General features: G+C 39.8%; 1 non-coding gene across 1 annotated transcript; it reads left to right on the top strand.

The window, feature by feature from the left end:
- Positions 1 to 12,158: 12,158 nt before the first annotated feature.
- LOC127099501 (small nucleolar RNA snoR35) lies at positions 12,159 to 12,237 on the top strand. The gene has a single exon (XR_007793996.1). It is a non-coding gene; the product is annotated as a small nucleolar RNA snoR35 (small nucleolar RNA).
- Positions 12,238 to 15,385: the final 3,148 nt, after the last annotated feature.

The following is a 15,385-nucleotide window of genomic DNA, read 5'->3' as shown; positions in this document are numbered from 1 at the left end:
GTCGCAAAAACCTATAGGGTCACACACAAAGGACGGATTGATGAGAGATAGAATAATTAAGGAACATCGTAAGGTACGGTGTACTTAAGCAGAATACGAAATATGGTAAGGTACCAAATACTTAAGTGATTTTGGCATATTATGAGATATAGGCCAAAATGCACTTAAGTGGGCTTTTTGGCTTGAAGCCCACACAAGTGGTTCTATAAATAGAGCTCTTGTGCAGAAGCTTTGTATGGGAATACAACACAACTTAAGAGTTGGAATTTCGTATCTCTCTCTCACTCAAAGCCTTCATTCATAACAGCTAGCACTGCGATTGAAGGAATCCGTTCGTGTGGACTGAGTAGGGACGTTGTCATCGTTCAACGTTTGTGATCGCCCCGTGGATCTGTATCAAAGGTTTTGATCATTATCAGAGATCTGCACCAAAGGTTTGAATCGCCACAAGAGGTAACGATTCTATCACTGATCATGCCCATTCGTAAGGATCACTAAATGGAGAAATTTTTAAATTCCGCTGCGCCTTGGATGGCAATTCTCCTACAGTGGTATCAGAGCCACTTACGAAACCATGAATCTGATAACTGTTTTTGTTCTGTAATGATATGATTAAAGACAGAATGAATCAAAGGTTAAATTGAGATCGATCAAGTTACATATATGTGATATATGTAACCCTGATGCAAAATACATTATATATGATATAGTGTTCTTGTTTCGTTCATTCAAACCCTCGATGATTGTTTTCCTTTGAGCGATCAATGGTCGTTTGCTTCTTGATCCGACATTAGTATGGTGAAGCAATGACGTGTTGATCAATCATACTGAATTAACAATCGAGATGTGTTTGACAGTCTGAAATTGGTGCATCCGGGTTAGTGACGACACATGGGTTGTGTTGTCAGAGAGTTATGCGATTGGGGTATGACTGCACAAGAGTTGTGCGTTCTAAACACTTTTCCGAACAGTGTTAACCGGTTAACGCAATGCGAAATAATTTTTTTTGAGTTTTCAAACAGTGTTAACCGGTTAACGCTTTTGGTTAACCGGTTAACGCAAGACGAAATTCAGTTTTCTGAGTTTTTCAAACAGTGTTAACCGGTTAACGCATATGGTTAACCGGTTAACGCAAGGCAGAAAAGAATTTTCTAAAAATTTTTAAACAGTGTTAACCGGTTAACGCAAAGAAAAATTCACCGGTTCGGCTAGAAAAAGTGCTTTGAAGTATCAAGTGTTGATACGAAAGACGACGTCAATTTTAAATGAATTGTTCATTAAAATTTTCGAGCAGCGGAACACCCGTTCCCGCTGTCCGGGCAGCGGACCCCCGGCTAACTCTGCATAGTGTGATCGGTCATCGAAATTTAATTTGATTTTAATTAATTAAAGGAATTAATAATAATAATAATAATAAAGTGTTTATTATTGTCTTGTGGTGATCGGTTATGGCCTTAGTTTTCCTTTGTTTTGTTTTGGGTTTTTAAAATACGACCTGCGTGTCGTGCCTCTCTCTTAATCTCCCAAATGTAACTTCTTTTCTCATCTCACTCCCTCGTATGTAAAACGAGTTTCTTTCATGTAATGTAATGATATGAAGAAAGCAAAGAAGTCAGTGCCAAAGGAGGACAACCTTGAAGATCTTGCTTGGAGAAGCTTAGATCGTTGTAGGTTAGCTTAGGTTCTCTCATTGGCTTGGGAGAACAATTGCGCTAGGGGCCATAATTGTTTCATTATGTATATATGTATGTTGATGCATGTGAATGTATGTTGATGCATGTGAGAGACGGTTTATATGATAAACAAGCCGGTGAGATCAGAAAAATTGCAATTCCCTCAAAATAAATATTAAGTTTTAAGCTTTCCAAGTTTTAACACTCATCAAGACTAGTATCGAATAATGTAGGTTTCGCCTACGCGAGGTGCATGTTCTATATTAGTAAGGTGCGATGGGATAATTGTAATATCCAACTGTTAAAACAATGGGCCAAACTTAACTAAACAAATTATAATAAGATTATATATATGTTTAGAAGCAAGAGTTGGGAATGATCCATATGATGGATTGGAACAAGGAGTTATTCACCCAACTGAAATTTTCGAGAGTTGTATGAGATACAATTGGAAGGAGTTCCTACCTAAATAACCTAGTTTTGTGTAATCCGCCTACGCGGACTTAGAACGAAGTGAAATATGGATCTCGACCCACTAGAAAATCTTCCAACGGGATTTTCCGAATCAGATGATGAGGGTCATTTGTTTTGAGTAAAATAGTGGGAGCATATTTAATTAAAGGCCTAATTGAATATGTCAATGATACTTATATTTTCATTAATCCTTATGTAGATTACCATGACAGCAAACACCTCTAACAACATCCTGCGATCAATCCTTGATAAGGAAAAATTGTCTGGGACAAATTTCCTGGATTGGCACCGAAACCTGAGGATTGTCCTCAAACATGATAAAAAGCTGTATGTCTTGGAGTCACCTGTTCCTGAAGAGGAACCTCCTAGTTCTGCACCTAAGGCAGAAAGAGATGCTTATAAGAAGCATGTCGATGATGCCAATGAAACTGCTTGTCTCATGCTAGCTACCATGAACTCAGAATTGCAAAAGCAACACGAGAACATGTCAGCGTTCGATATGATCGAACACCTGAAGTTTCTCTATCAAGAGCAAGCAAGGCATGAGAGGTTTGAAGTTTCAAAAGCCCTTTTTCAAAGCAAGTTAGCTGAGGGAGCCCCTGTAGGTCCCCATGTACTCAAGATGATTGGGTATGTGGAAAACCTTGAGAGATTGGGTTTTCCCCTCGAAAAGGAACTTGCAACTGATTTGATCTTGCAATCGTTGCCAGATAATTTCAGTCAATTTGTCCTAAATTTCAATATGGTTGATATGGACAAATCTCTTCCTGAACTGCTCGCCATGTTAAGAACTGCTTAGCAGAATCTGAAGTCAAAAGGGAAGTCCATTCTGATGATCGGAAATGGAAAGAGACAGAACAAAAGGCCCACTAAGCAGAGTGATAAGGGGAAGGGCAAGGAAGTTGCCAATCCCAGACCCACTGCTGCTTTGAAGCCTAGTGGAGGCATAGCAAAAGAAGGCACCTGCTTCCATTGCGGTAAGACCGGACACTGGAAGAGGAACTGCCCAAAGTACCTGGAAGATAAGAAGAATGGAGTAGAGACTGCAACTTCAGGTATTTTTGTTATTAATTTATCTACTTCTGCATCATGGGTATTAGATACTGGATTCATTTCTCACATTTGTACAAATGTGCAGGAACTAAAAAGGAGTAGAGATTTGGCAAAAGGTGAAGTCGACCTACGAGTTGGCTATGGAGCAAAGGTTGCTGCTTTAGCCGTAGGAACTTTTGTATTGACTTTACCTAGTGGTTTAATAATTCAGTTAGAGAACTGTTATTATGTACCTGCAATTAGCAGGAATATTATTTCCATTGCTTGTTTGGACAAGTTTGGTTTTTCATTTATAATAAAGAACAATTGTTGCTCAATTTATTTGAATGATATATTCTATGCTACTGCACAAATGAACAATGGACTGTATGTCCTTGATCTTGAAATGCCTATTAATAACATTAATACAAAAGGGTGAAACCTAACGAGTTAAAACCAACTAGGTAATAATATTAAAACTCTTCGATCAGATCGAAGTGGTGAGTATTTAATCCTAGAGTTTGATGACCATCTGAAAGAGTGTGGGATCCTATCCCAACTTACTCCTCCTGGAACATCCCAATGGAAGGGTGTATCTGAGAGAAGAAATCGAACCCTGTTGGACATGGTCCGATCCATGATGAGTCACACCAATCTTCCAAACTCCTTTTGAGGACATACACCATTGACATCAGCTTACACACTTAACCGTGTTCCATCCAAAAGGTTGAAAAGACACCATATGAGATATGGAGTGGTAAGAGACCACATATGTCTTACATGAAGATTTGGGGTTGCGAAGTTTATGTGAAACGACAAATTTCAACTAAGCTTGAGCCCAAATCTGACAAATGCTTATTTGTGGGGTATCCTAAAGAAACAAGAGGATATTATTTCTACAATCCTTCTGAGGGCAAAGTGTTTGTCGCTCGAACTTGAGTTTTCCTAGAAAGGGATTTTATTTCCAAAGGAATCAGTGGGAGGAAAGTAGAACTTGAAGAAATTCAAGAATCGCAAAGTATCGATACACCTATGGAGGACTTAGAGCAGGAAACACAAGTAGTTGTGTAAGAGCAACCTGCTCAAATAGAACAAGACCAGCGTAGGTCAGGCAGGATACGTCACCTACCTGAGATATATGGATATCTGATCAAGGTGATGTATTACTCATGGATCAAGATGAGCCTATGACCTACTCATGGAATCTTCGTTTTGATGAAACAGTAAAACTGTATGGATTCATCAAGAACGAAGATGAGACTTGTGTCTACAAAAAGGTTAGTGGGAGCATGATCGTATTCCTGATATTATATGTAGATGACATATTACTCATTGGAATCGATATCCCTACCCTGCAACAAGTAAAGTCTTGGTTGGGGAAATGCTTTTCTATGAAGGATCTGGGTGAAGCAGCCTATCAGAATCTATAGAGATAGATCATGAAATGCTTGGCCTAAGTCAGAGTACATAGACAAAGTGCTAAGACGCTTTAATATGAATGATTCCAATTTGGTTATGTGTTTTGCTTAAATGGTGGCACTGTGAGCTTGAAAAGTTCAACGCATGATGCAGTTTCTGATTCTACAACTGAGGCCGAGTATATTGTTGCCTTAAGTGCAGCAAAGGAAGCTGTTTAGATCAATAAACTTTGCATAGTCCATAGCATTGTGGATCCCATTGGTCTCTATTATGATAACGATGGTGTTATCGCACAAGCTAAGGAGCCTAGATCTCACAAACGATCCAAACACATACTTAGGCGTTGTGCGAAAATATGTAAAGTACCTACACTTGACAATGTTGCTGACCCACTGACAAAGCCTCTTGCGCAGCAGAAGCATGATGGCTATACTAGATCAATGGGCATATGGGGTATGCCTGATTGGCTCTAGTGCTAGTGGGAGATTGTTGGTGTAAACCCTAGAGGCCAATACTTTTGGTACTTGTATCGAATTATTTAAAGGCATTTTCTTTATTATGGTTGATTAATAAAGTCCCTGGAATAGATAGTCCGTTTAATGTATTAAGTGTGACTTAATCATGAGAACACATTAAACATAAGGACACTATTCTTAAAGTATCCGTAGTCGAGCTTTAATGTGAAGTGGGATAACATTAAAGCATTAAGACTATTATGCTTGTAGACTGATGTTCACATCTCATGGATCATGGATAAAGAGTTATCAAGTCTTAAACATAGGTATGAATATTAGGAGTAATATTTATACCGGATTGACCCGCTATGAGAATACTATATAGAAAGTTATGCAAAGTGTCATAAGTTATTCTCATGGTGATAATAGTGTATACCACTCTTCGACCTGAAACCACTATGGATCCTAGATGTAGAGTCGAGTGCTTTATTGCTGATCCAACGTTGTCCGTAACTGGATAACCATAAAGACAGTTAATGGGTACTCCACGAAGCATGCTGAGGGACATGAGTGTCCTAGATGGAATTTGCCAATCCTGCGTAACAGGATAAATGTCTATGGGCCCAATATTGAACTGGACAAGGGTGACACGGTCTATACCTTGTGTTCAATATAGACATAAGGGCAAAGGGGTAATTATACACATAATTATTATCACAGGAGGTTTTGTCAGATCACATGACATTTTCGTGACTTGGGTAGCAGTGATGTGTTGCTAGATACCGCTCACTGTTTATTATGTTAAATGCGTGATTTAATATAATTGCCAACGTCGCAAAAACCTATAGGGTCACACACAAAGGACGGATTGATGAGAGATAGAATAATTAAGGAACATCGTAAGGTACGGTGTACTTAAGCAGAATACGAAATATGGTAAGGTACCAAATACTTAAGTGATTTTGGCATATTATGAGATATAGGCCAAAATGCACTTAAGTGGGCTTTTTGGCTTGAAGCCCACACAAGTGGTTCTATAAATAGAGCTCTTGTGCAGAAGCTTTGTATGGGAATACAACACAACTTAAGAGTTGGAATTTCGTATCTCTCTCTCACTCAAAGCCTTCATTCATAACAGCTAGCACTACGATTGAAGGAATCCGTTCGTGTGGACTGAGTAGAGACGTTGTCATCGTTCAACGTTCGTGATCGCCCCGTGGATCTGTATCAAAGGTTTTGATCATTATCAGAGATCTGCACCAAAGGTTTGAATTGCCACAAGAGGTAACGATTCTATCACTGATCATGCCCATTCGTAAGGATCACTAAATGGAGAAATTTTTAAATTCCGCTGCGCCTTGGATGGAAATTCTCCTACAATACATGGGTTGCTGAAAGGGAATTGGTTGTTGAACATACTGTTGAGGTGGATATTGTTGTGGTCTCCTTCTTGGAGGAGCTCTTCCTTGACCATCAGTCACAGTATTCGTTTCCCCTTCCTTCTTTCTAGGAAACCCTCCAGAGAACTTCTTTGGATTAGCACTTGAAGTTCCAGCTACAGCCGCCAGTTTACCATTCCTTACACCATATTCCACGCGAGCCCCTATAGCAACAAGCTCGGAGAATTCCAAAGAAGCACTTCCAACCATCTTCTCGTAGAATTGGGGTTGGACCGTGTCGATAAACAACTCAGCCAATTCTTTTTCAGCAAGAGGTGGTTCAACCTGAGAAGCCAGTTCCCTCCATCTCTGAGCGTACTCTTTGAAGGACTCCTTGTCCTGCTGGAACATGCTCTGCAACTGTCTTCTGTCAGGCGCCATGTCCATGTTGTATTTATAGTGCTTTATGAACGCGTCTGACAAGTCTTGGAAACACCTGATCCTATTCTGATCCAGACTTAGGTACCATTTGGAAGGAGCTCCACTCAAGCTGTCTTGAAAGCAGTGGATCATCAACTTGTCGTCCTCCACGTGTGCAGCCATTTTTCGATAATACATGATGAGATGGCTCTTTGGACAAGTATGCCCCTTGCATTTGTCGAAGTCCGGAGTTTTGAATTTTACTGGAATCACCAACCCGGATACAAGGCACATTTCTTTGGCAGCAGATCCAAAGACGTGGTCTCCTTCTAAATCTCGAAATTTCTTCTCAAGGAGCTGCATGTTCTCTTTTACCTCCCTGAAATCCTCGAATCTCACTTCGTCACCAGCAACAGTTGAGTCGACAGTCTGATACATGTGGTTTTGATCTTCATAATGAGGAACATGCCTAGCATAGGCGGCTGGTGGAACCACAGTATGGATGACTGGACGTGCGTCAGTGTAAACCGGTAATGGCACGGCTTGTTGGACAGATTGCCCCATTTCGTGCACCACCTCTGCTCGGGGGACGAAATCATAAGGTAGCCCATATGGAGGAAGGGTTGAGGGTAACGTCCTCTGAGGTGGGACTTCCACTGCTGGGCCCGTGGTCTCTGAAATAACGCTCGCTTGTGGAACCTCAAACCTGAAGGTTAAAGCTTGCAACATCTCTCGCATCTGGAACATGCCTCCCTTGATTTCATCTAGTTCATCTCTAACTCGGGCGCTCTCTTGTTCTTGTTCAGCCATTCTCTGTCTTGCTCTAGTGCGAGTATTATACCGGTGTTGAAGATTCAGCGTGAAACTAGAGGAAGAAAGGGCGGAGTGAGACTCTTTTTTTGAAAAAGTATGAATGCATGTATGGATGCATTTTGTTTTTTTTTATGCGTATGCAATGAATGGATGGATGCAATGTTTTTTTTCTTCTGGGGTACAGGTTCAAAGGTCCGAGGTATGGATAAATTTGATTGCTTTCCAAGAATAGGTTCTCACCGGGTATGATCTAGGGCTTTGTTACAAAGGATCCCCAGAGTCATTGATTCACAAGAATGTTTGACGCTTACGGGAAATACTTTCCGGTCGTCAACTCCATCAAGGGAATCTATTCTGGGTGAGGTTCTCGTACCGACTCTTACGAAGTATTCACCTCGGGAGTCCGTACTACGCAACCATCGACTGGGTTCTAGACAGGGTACTCAGAGTCATGGATTCAAAAGACTGTTTGACGCTTACGGGAAATACTTTCCGATTGTCAACTCCATCTAGAGAATATATTCTGAGCGAGGTTCTCATATTGATTCTTACGAAGTATCCACCTCGGGAATCCATACTACGCAACCATCATTCCTAGTTGGCCAAAGGTTCAATGTTCTAAAAGGTTCTCAGAGTCATGGACCCCTTTGAAACATCGAAGCTTATGAGGTATACACCTCGAGCGACAATATTTGCAAAAGGATCTACTCTAAGTGAGGTTCTCGTACCGACTCTTACGAGGTATACACCTCGGGAGTCTGTACTACTCAACCATCATCTTATCTTATGTTTTTTCACTCTAGACTCGGGTGTAGAGTCTTTCCCACATGGTTTGCAATCAAATACCCAAGTACCCAACACAGTGGAACCAATATACAACAAATATCAATATAACAATAAAGATAATAAAAGCAATAAATAAGGAAAAGCCACACAATTAAAAAAACAAAGGCACACAAACGTCCTAACTAGGCTTTACTCACTTAGGGATTGGGTATGATCCCCAGTAGAGTCGCCATCTGTCGCACCTCGAAAAAAAATGGGGATACGATTTCAAAGCGAAGCGCGATCGCACGCTCGCAATGATGGACTGAACAGAGTCACCACCAAACTTTATTTATTCCTAAAAAGGAAAGGGAAAATATCGATAAAACCCAAGAAAAAAAACGACAATGATTATTGGTCGTCGCAACCAAATCAGGGTTCGGGAGTCGATTACGCAAGGGGAAGGTATAAGCACCCCTCACGTCCGTTGTAATCAACGTGAACCATTAGGTCAGTTGTGTGCATTAGTGTTAGTTTGAAATGTTAGGCTTTTCAATTTATTAGGTAGGAAAGAAAGAATAGAAGAGAGGAGAAATGTTTTTGGATTTTTTAACGAAGGACTAAACCTAAGTTTTTATTAGTGGGCCTGACAAGATTTACAAATCCTGCTCCTACGTATCTCAACAGAGAAATCAAGGCTTACATAGTTCTGGGTAGAAAAATGTTTGTTTGTTGGTCGATTTTAACGAAAGCTACTTTGTGTCAAATCGACGAAAACATTGTTGGACTATCCAAAACAAGTGGAAAAACATTGCCTTGCATTGTTTTGAAACAAAGTACCTTTCGTTTGAAAAAGGTTTAAGAGTCAATCACACGGCGGCGAGAAAAAGAAATTGATTGGTTTGGTGTATTTTGAGTGATGGCGAGAACTTGGATGAGCGAGATATACATCTCGAATCCTAGTCTCAGGAGTGCACGGTATACACCATGTTCCATTTCCATCTTTATTGAAAGAGGTTAAGATAGGAATTAAGTATTTTGGAATTTGATTGAGAAAGGGTTTGAAGAAACCTCATTGACAGTTTTAGACCATGGCGAGAGTTAAGATTGGCGAGGCATACGTCTCGAATCTTAATCTCAGGAGTGCACGGTATACACCATGTTCCATTTCCACCTTTATTGAAAAAGTGTTAAATAAGATTTAGGTATCTTAGATTTGATTGAGAAAATGACTTGACCCTAGACCAAGTATTGATGGACGTTTAAGAGAAATTTGGATGAGTGTTTGAGAGAAAACAAAGTGGATAAATTTGGATGATGGCGAGATCTAGGATTGGCGAGATATACATCTCGAATCCTAGTCTCAGGAGTGCGCGGTATACACCACGTTCCACTTCCATCTTATTGAAAAGGTCTTAACTATGAATTAATATTTTTTGAGTTTTTATTAGAAAAAATGGCTTGACGTTGAATCAAGCGTTTGATGAAAGTTTGAAAGAAATGGAAAAGAATGGGAGGGAGAAATGAATTGGTTTGTTTATTGAGAAAAATACTCGACGTTGGATCGAGTTATTATTTTTGTATTTTTTGGAAATGGTTGATTTTATTCTTGTGTTAGTATCTAACTAGACAATCAAACAAATAAAACAGTACAAAATTATTACACATCGGGGGAGTGGGGTACATTTTGTCAAATGGGGATTCAAAGTACTGGAATAATTAAATCGGACCCAAATAACAAATAATGCAATGTATGAGTGTAAGTGCAAGAGAACTGTCTCATTGTAATAAGGCCCAAGAGTAAGCCATGTGAAGAAAATGTCAAACATAAACTATATTTACAACACACTTAAAAATTAAATCGAAAAAGGGTAAAATCGGGATTTGCACGGATGGAAATTGAGGGACACACAAAACCTAAATAATGTGCTCAAAGCCAGTTTGCGCATGTTGACAATAATTGAAATGTCATATGCGATTAATTGAAACGCGGCGAAATACTATCAATATATCGATAAAAATAATCATGGATAAACAACATGGGAATTGTTGAATCCATAAATTAAAATCGATGTTTAACAACTAAAATAAAATAAAAGGGTAAACATTATGAGGTGATTAAACAAAAATGTGAAATAGAAATAAAAAAATGTTGTAAAATTAAAAAAATGGTGCACACAGGTATTGAACCTAAGACCAAGGGTTTGCCAAAGCATTCCTTTACCAACTCAGCCATGCAAGCATCCTTGTTGTATGAACTCAAGCATTAATACATAAGGTAAAAATGAACCAAACTCTTAAATAAAGCACAAAGTTAAAAAACAGTAGCAGGTTCTTATAAACATTTCCATATTCATCCAGCGATATTTTTCTTTCCATTTTGAAACATCAAATTTAACAGCAAGATGACATCACAAACACAACGACGGTGTTGCTAAATCAAACATGAAGTTCATAGCATAATCGAAACATGGAAATAAAGCTCGGAAAGGAAGCTAACCGGTTGCGGCGAGCTCGACCGACGAATGTGAGTAAGCGTTGCCTTCAATTCTCTCCTTTTCTTTTCTGAATGGTAGCCGCTCCTCTCCAAAAACTAGGGTTTTTCAGCTCTCTCCTCTTATGAACAGTGGCCTCTCTTTTATAGTCACACTACAAGGGTCTTTTGAATTGGCCGCTGAGACCAAAGGGATGTCAAACTTGGAAGTGCTTTTCGTGCCGCCAGTTTTGTCTACCCTGTTTTGGTGTTTATTCTGAAAAAGGTAACATGTACCTTGTACTTCTTCTGTAAAAATGTTTTATTTTGTTGCTTGTGAACTTTCACTTCCTTACTGGATATTGTGATTTTTACTGCAGTGAATTTTCTCGACACACTTGAAGAAAAGGAATGTGCGTAATATTGATACAAAATGGGCATCCTGTCTACTACTTCGGCAAGCAATTACGCCAGGCTTCTATCTTCCTGTGAATTAACTTCTATATGGTAGAAGTTTTAACAGATTCATACAGGTAGTTGATGTTGGTAATCTTTCCAGAGCATCTTCAGAAGCATTACCACCAGCCCTTTGTATGCAGAACAAAGGCTCAAGATATCGGAATCCGAGCAACGGCCCCCGAGAGCAACCTGTCACAAACTTTAAGAATTTCTCCTGGTTTTCCATTGAAAAGCCTTTGAGTACTTCCCAGAACATCTCAATCACATCATGCTCACTATGGTAGCTTCCTACATAATTCGTATGTTGCCGCAAATCATCAACATCCAAGCTGTCAAGTGATCCTGATATAAGAAGCTGAAGTTCATGCTCATTAAACATATCAATCCAAGGTCATTAAACAAAACAGTGGTGATCTTCTCTTTTTGATATGGACATCATATGAATGCACACGAAATCCGGCATCTGATACAACGCAAACACACCATTTGAAAATCCCACAACCACCATGTCTAACCCTCTATGATAATGGCAAGCCGAAACCTTTGCTGGCGCCTGATTAAAATAATCCTTCCTCAACTGTTAACTCCTGAATGTCCGTGAGAGATTCCATGAGATAGCGGTGACAGAGCAGCAGGTAGATTATTTGATGAAAATCTTCCACTAGAAAGACTTGATGTAGGTTGCTGAACTGCTCCAGATGGCATGCTGTTTAATGATGAGTTTCTTGATGTAAGTGTACTAGGCACGTTAGGAATGTTAAAGCTCCCGTGCATGTTGTGCAACCCCTGAATACACCAGTGTGCTGATAAATTAGTGAGGCTGCACCACTGACTAGAGAATGATGTAGTAAAAGAACGCCCAACACCGTCTGGAAGATTTGAAGCAGATCCATTCAGAGAAAACTGCAAACACAACTATCAAGTAAACCGGACATTGCAGGAATTTCAACAGATCAGACAACAATTCATCCCCGCGACAAGAACAATGTGTAGAGTCTTCTCCTTGAAAATAATCACCAACTTGCGATCGCGGGAGAAAGATCACGAAAAAGGTGAAATGGATCAATCTGATACGAGAATTTGGAAACTGAATTTTGTCTCTTGTGTAGGAGTTGCAGCAGCAGTCATATGTTTATAGTCGGTGGCTAATTGATCTTCCTGAAACATCGATGTAGCATCAGTGACAATGGATTAGTTCTCGTCATGCCCAGAACACGACTCTTACCAATCTGAATCAAGCACTAAATTTGGCCGAGTATCGTTCAACAGAGCCATGGTATAATTCTCACTGTCAGGGGACCATACATGGTCGATATTCTCTTATTTCACCATGTTGCCATTATCAGTCTGAACAGGTGGCTGTTCATCCAGTGAATTTATGTCGGCACCAACAGCAGGGCACTCGTTCAATATTGAAGATGCGCCAAATGGAGACAACAGGATCGGCATAGTCTTCCCATTTGACAAAACTCACATGTAAGCCTGCTTTGCTATCATTGTCATTAGAGCAAATAACTTGATGCAAGTATAAGACATCCCGATGGAATTGCTGCAACTCAAATATGCCTTTGCGAAGAGCAAACTCAAGCAGGCTCAGGCAATTATGAAGCTGCCCACTAAAAGCATCCATAGCTCTAGCTCTATCCATATACCATTTCTGAGAGCTCATCAATTGATGACCAAAGTAGTCCAACAAAATGCTTAACAAGAGGCTCAGTTTTGACTTGGATTTGAATGCGGTGGTTTTTAACTGGTGTATTAATGAAGTCCACTGCCTTCTTGCATTCAAACCAATCATCTTGCCTCACAGCAACACAAGAAGGAAATGACCTCCCAGGAAGAAGTTGCCCATAAATTTGGACAGGAACAGTTTTTGGGATGGAGGCTAAAACATCCAAAACAAAAGGAAACAAAGAATAAGGATGACGCTTGACAAGCTAATTCAATGCACCAATTTTTCCACTTTCTGCAAGTGCTACAACAACTCCATCAATAGGCTTTTTTTAAAATACTAACTAAAGGATCCACACCACCCTTGGCCTCAATAAAGCGGAAAACCATGTTGCTAGCAGACAACGCTTCCAATGCTTGAGTGGTTGTCAGTTGGATTGCATCATCATTTGAACTCAAAAGCCATATTAATTGATTTAACGCACCAGCCTTCTTGAATGCAATACGCATATGTTCATTGATACAAACACTAGCAATTGACTCTGCAGCTCTTAGTATTGCTAACTTATCTTTCAGTACTAAACGAGCAAACCCGTCAATCCAACGTAAAAGTGTATGACGCGGCTGATCATCTGAATATTCAGAATGAGATGTCGTTTCTCCCATTTCTATGGCACCAGTACGAACAAGGAATCGCTGTTGTGAATGTCCAATCACTGCATTGGCTTTTGCTTCATCTATGATAGCATTATTATCAACATTTAATCCGACAAGTACTTCTGCTGCACCATATCTAGAAGGTTTTGTGTAAGTAGACAACAATTCATCAATAGAAGGAAATTGGACTATCTTTTCTTCAAGCTGCTGAGCAGTTGTATGTGCATTTGAATTTGGAACTTCATCCTTGGTGTCAGATTCAGTTCCAAGGGACATTGCAAGGGCTCGAGCAAGTTCATCATCTTCTGGTACTTCCTCTGGATGTGAGAACAACCACTCCATTGCCGACCCTACACTATTTGACCCAACATGCTCAAAGCTTCCTTTGCTCTAGACCGCAAAAAACCCATCTCTACAATGGTAGAAATAGTTGTTTCATTATGAGGCGGTCCAGTAATACGAGAACCACCACTGCCATTTACATTTTTACTTCAAACCCTGAATAATCATGCCTAATGATAGAGATAACTGCAGAAATAAATTCGTAATTGCAGTCACCAAACTAGAGATGAGTCCAAACAGGAAGAACGGTCTTCAACACTATAGATTGGAGCTTCTACTCAAGCACTTAGAGAATCTTTGCGCCCACTGTTGAGGCAAAAATTGGAATTATGGGAAGAAAATTTGAGTGCTTCTGTCAGTCTTCAGGGCTTGGAGGTGATTGAAAAGTTTTCAGTGATGGCATCATCATATAGCATTGCTACTGATGTCGGCAAACTTGATTGCATCACAACTGTATTCATGAGCTTTCTATCTAGAAATCAGCCATTGTCTTTTTGGAAAGCATCTTTTCCTGTATTTAACAGTGTGTTTGATTTACTCAGAACATAAGCCATGCACATCCCGATTGGAAACTGCCTTGTTAGTATTCAAATTGTGAGGTCTGCCAGTTTCCAGGAAGCTTGTACTCGTGGAGAGTGCAGCCTTATCTTGATCAAGGCTTACGAGAGCTGATGTTTGAGAATTTCCGCCAATGTGATGTTTGTTCAATGTTGAAGGTACAATTACACCGTAATGTTCAGCAACGGTAAGTATGATCTCAAGAAATGTATGTCCCGGTGCACATTCGAATTGTAAGCTTCATAATAATTTGCAATGCCTTTATAACAGTTGTAGGCTTCTGAGAAATTGCTGCCTGACTTTCCATGATGACGGGAATTTTGTATTTAAACTACTTACGGTATTGATCTTCAAGAATTTTAAAGCAGATAGATGACTTTGTTGCCCGGCTATTGGGTAAGGCCAAAGACTAAGCTGATCGGACTCCAATTGCTCCTCAGTGATGTTTAAGGATGAAGTTTCAGACGAACCCTACATATCTTCTAGCAAAGAGAACTCGTCTTCTGTACTTGACACATCTGAGTCCAAATTATCAAATCCCATTTTTGAAGAACTTTTATCTGCTGTAGGATAGACAAAGGGTTCATCTTCTGACATGAGTTGGCATAATTTGTCTAAAGTCACCCCACCATTATCAAAAGAAGGAACTGAAGTAGGCATAGGTAACCGCTGATATCCAACTTCTAAGCTGCTCAAAAGGCTTTCAATTTTTTCATTCATCCTTCTACAGTAGCTTTTTCGTGCAAGCACCATATTTTGTATAATATCTTTGTTGAAAGTCAGTGGAGAAAAATA

This window comes from Lathyrus oleraceus, chromosome 6, assembly GCF_024323335.1.
Source record: "Lathyrus oleraceus cultivar Zhongwan6 chromosome 6, CAAS_Psat_ZW6_1.0, whole genome shotgun sequence".
NCBI lineage: Eukaryota > Viridiplantae > Streptophyta > Magnoliopsida > Fabales > Fabaceae > Lathyrus > Lathyrus oleraceus.
Note: the sequence above shows the minus strand (reverse complement) of the source record. Positions and strands in the feature narration are given on the sequence as shown.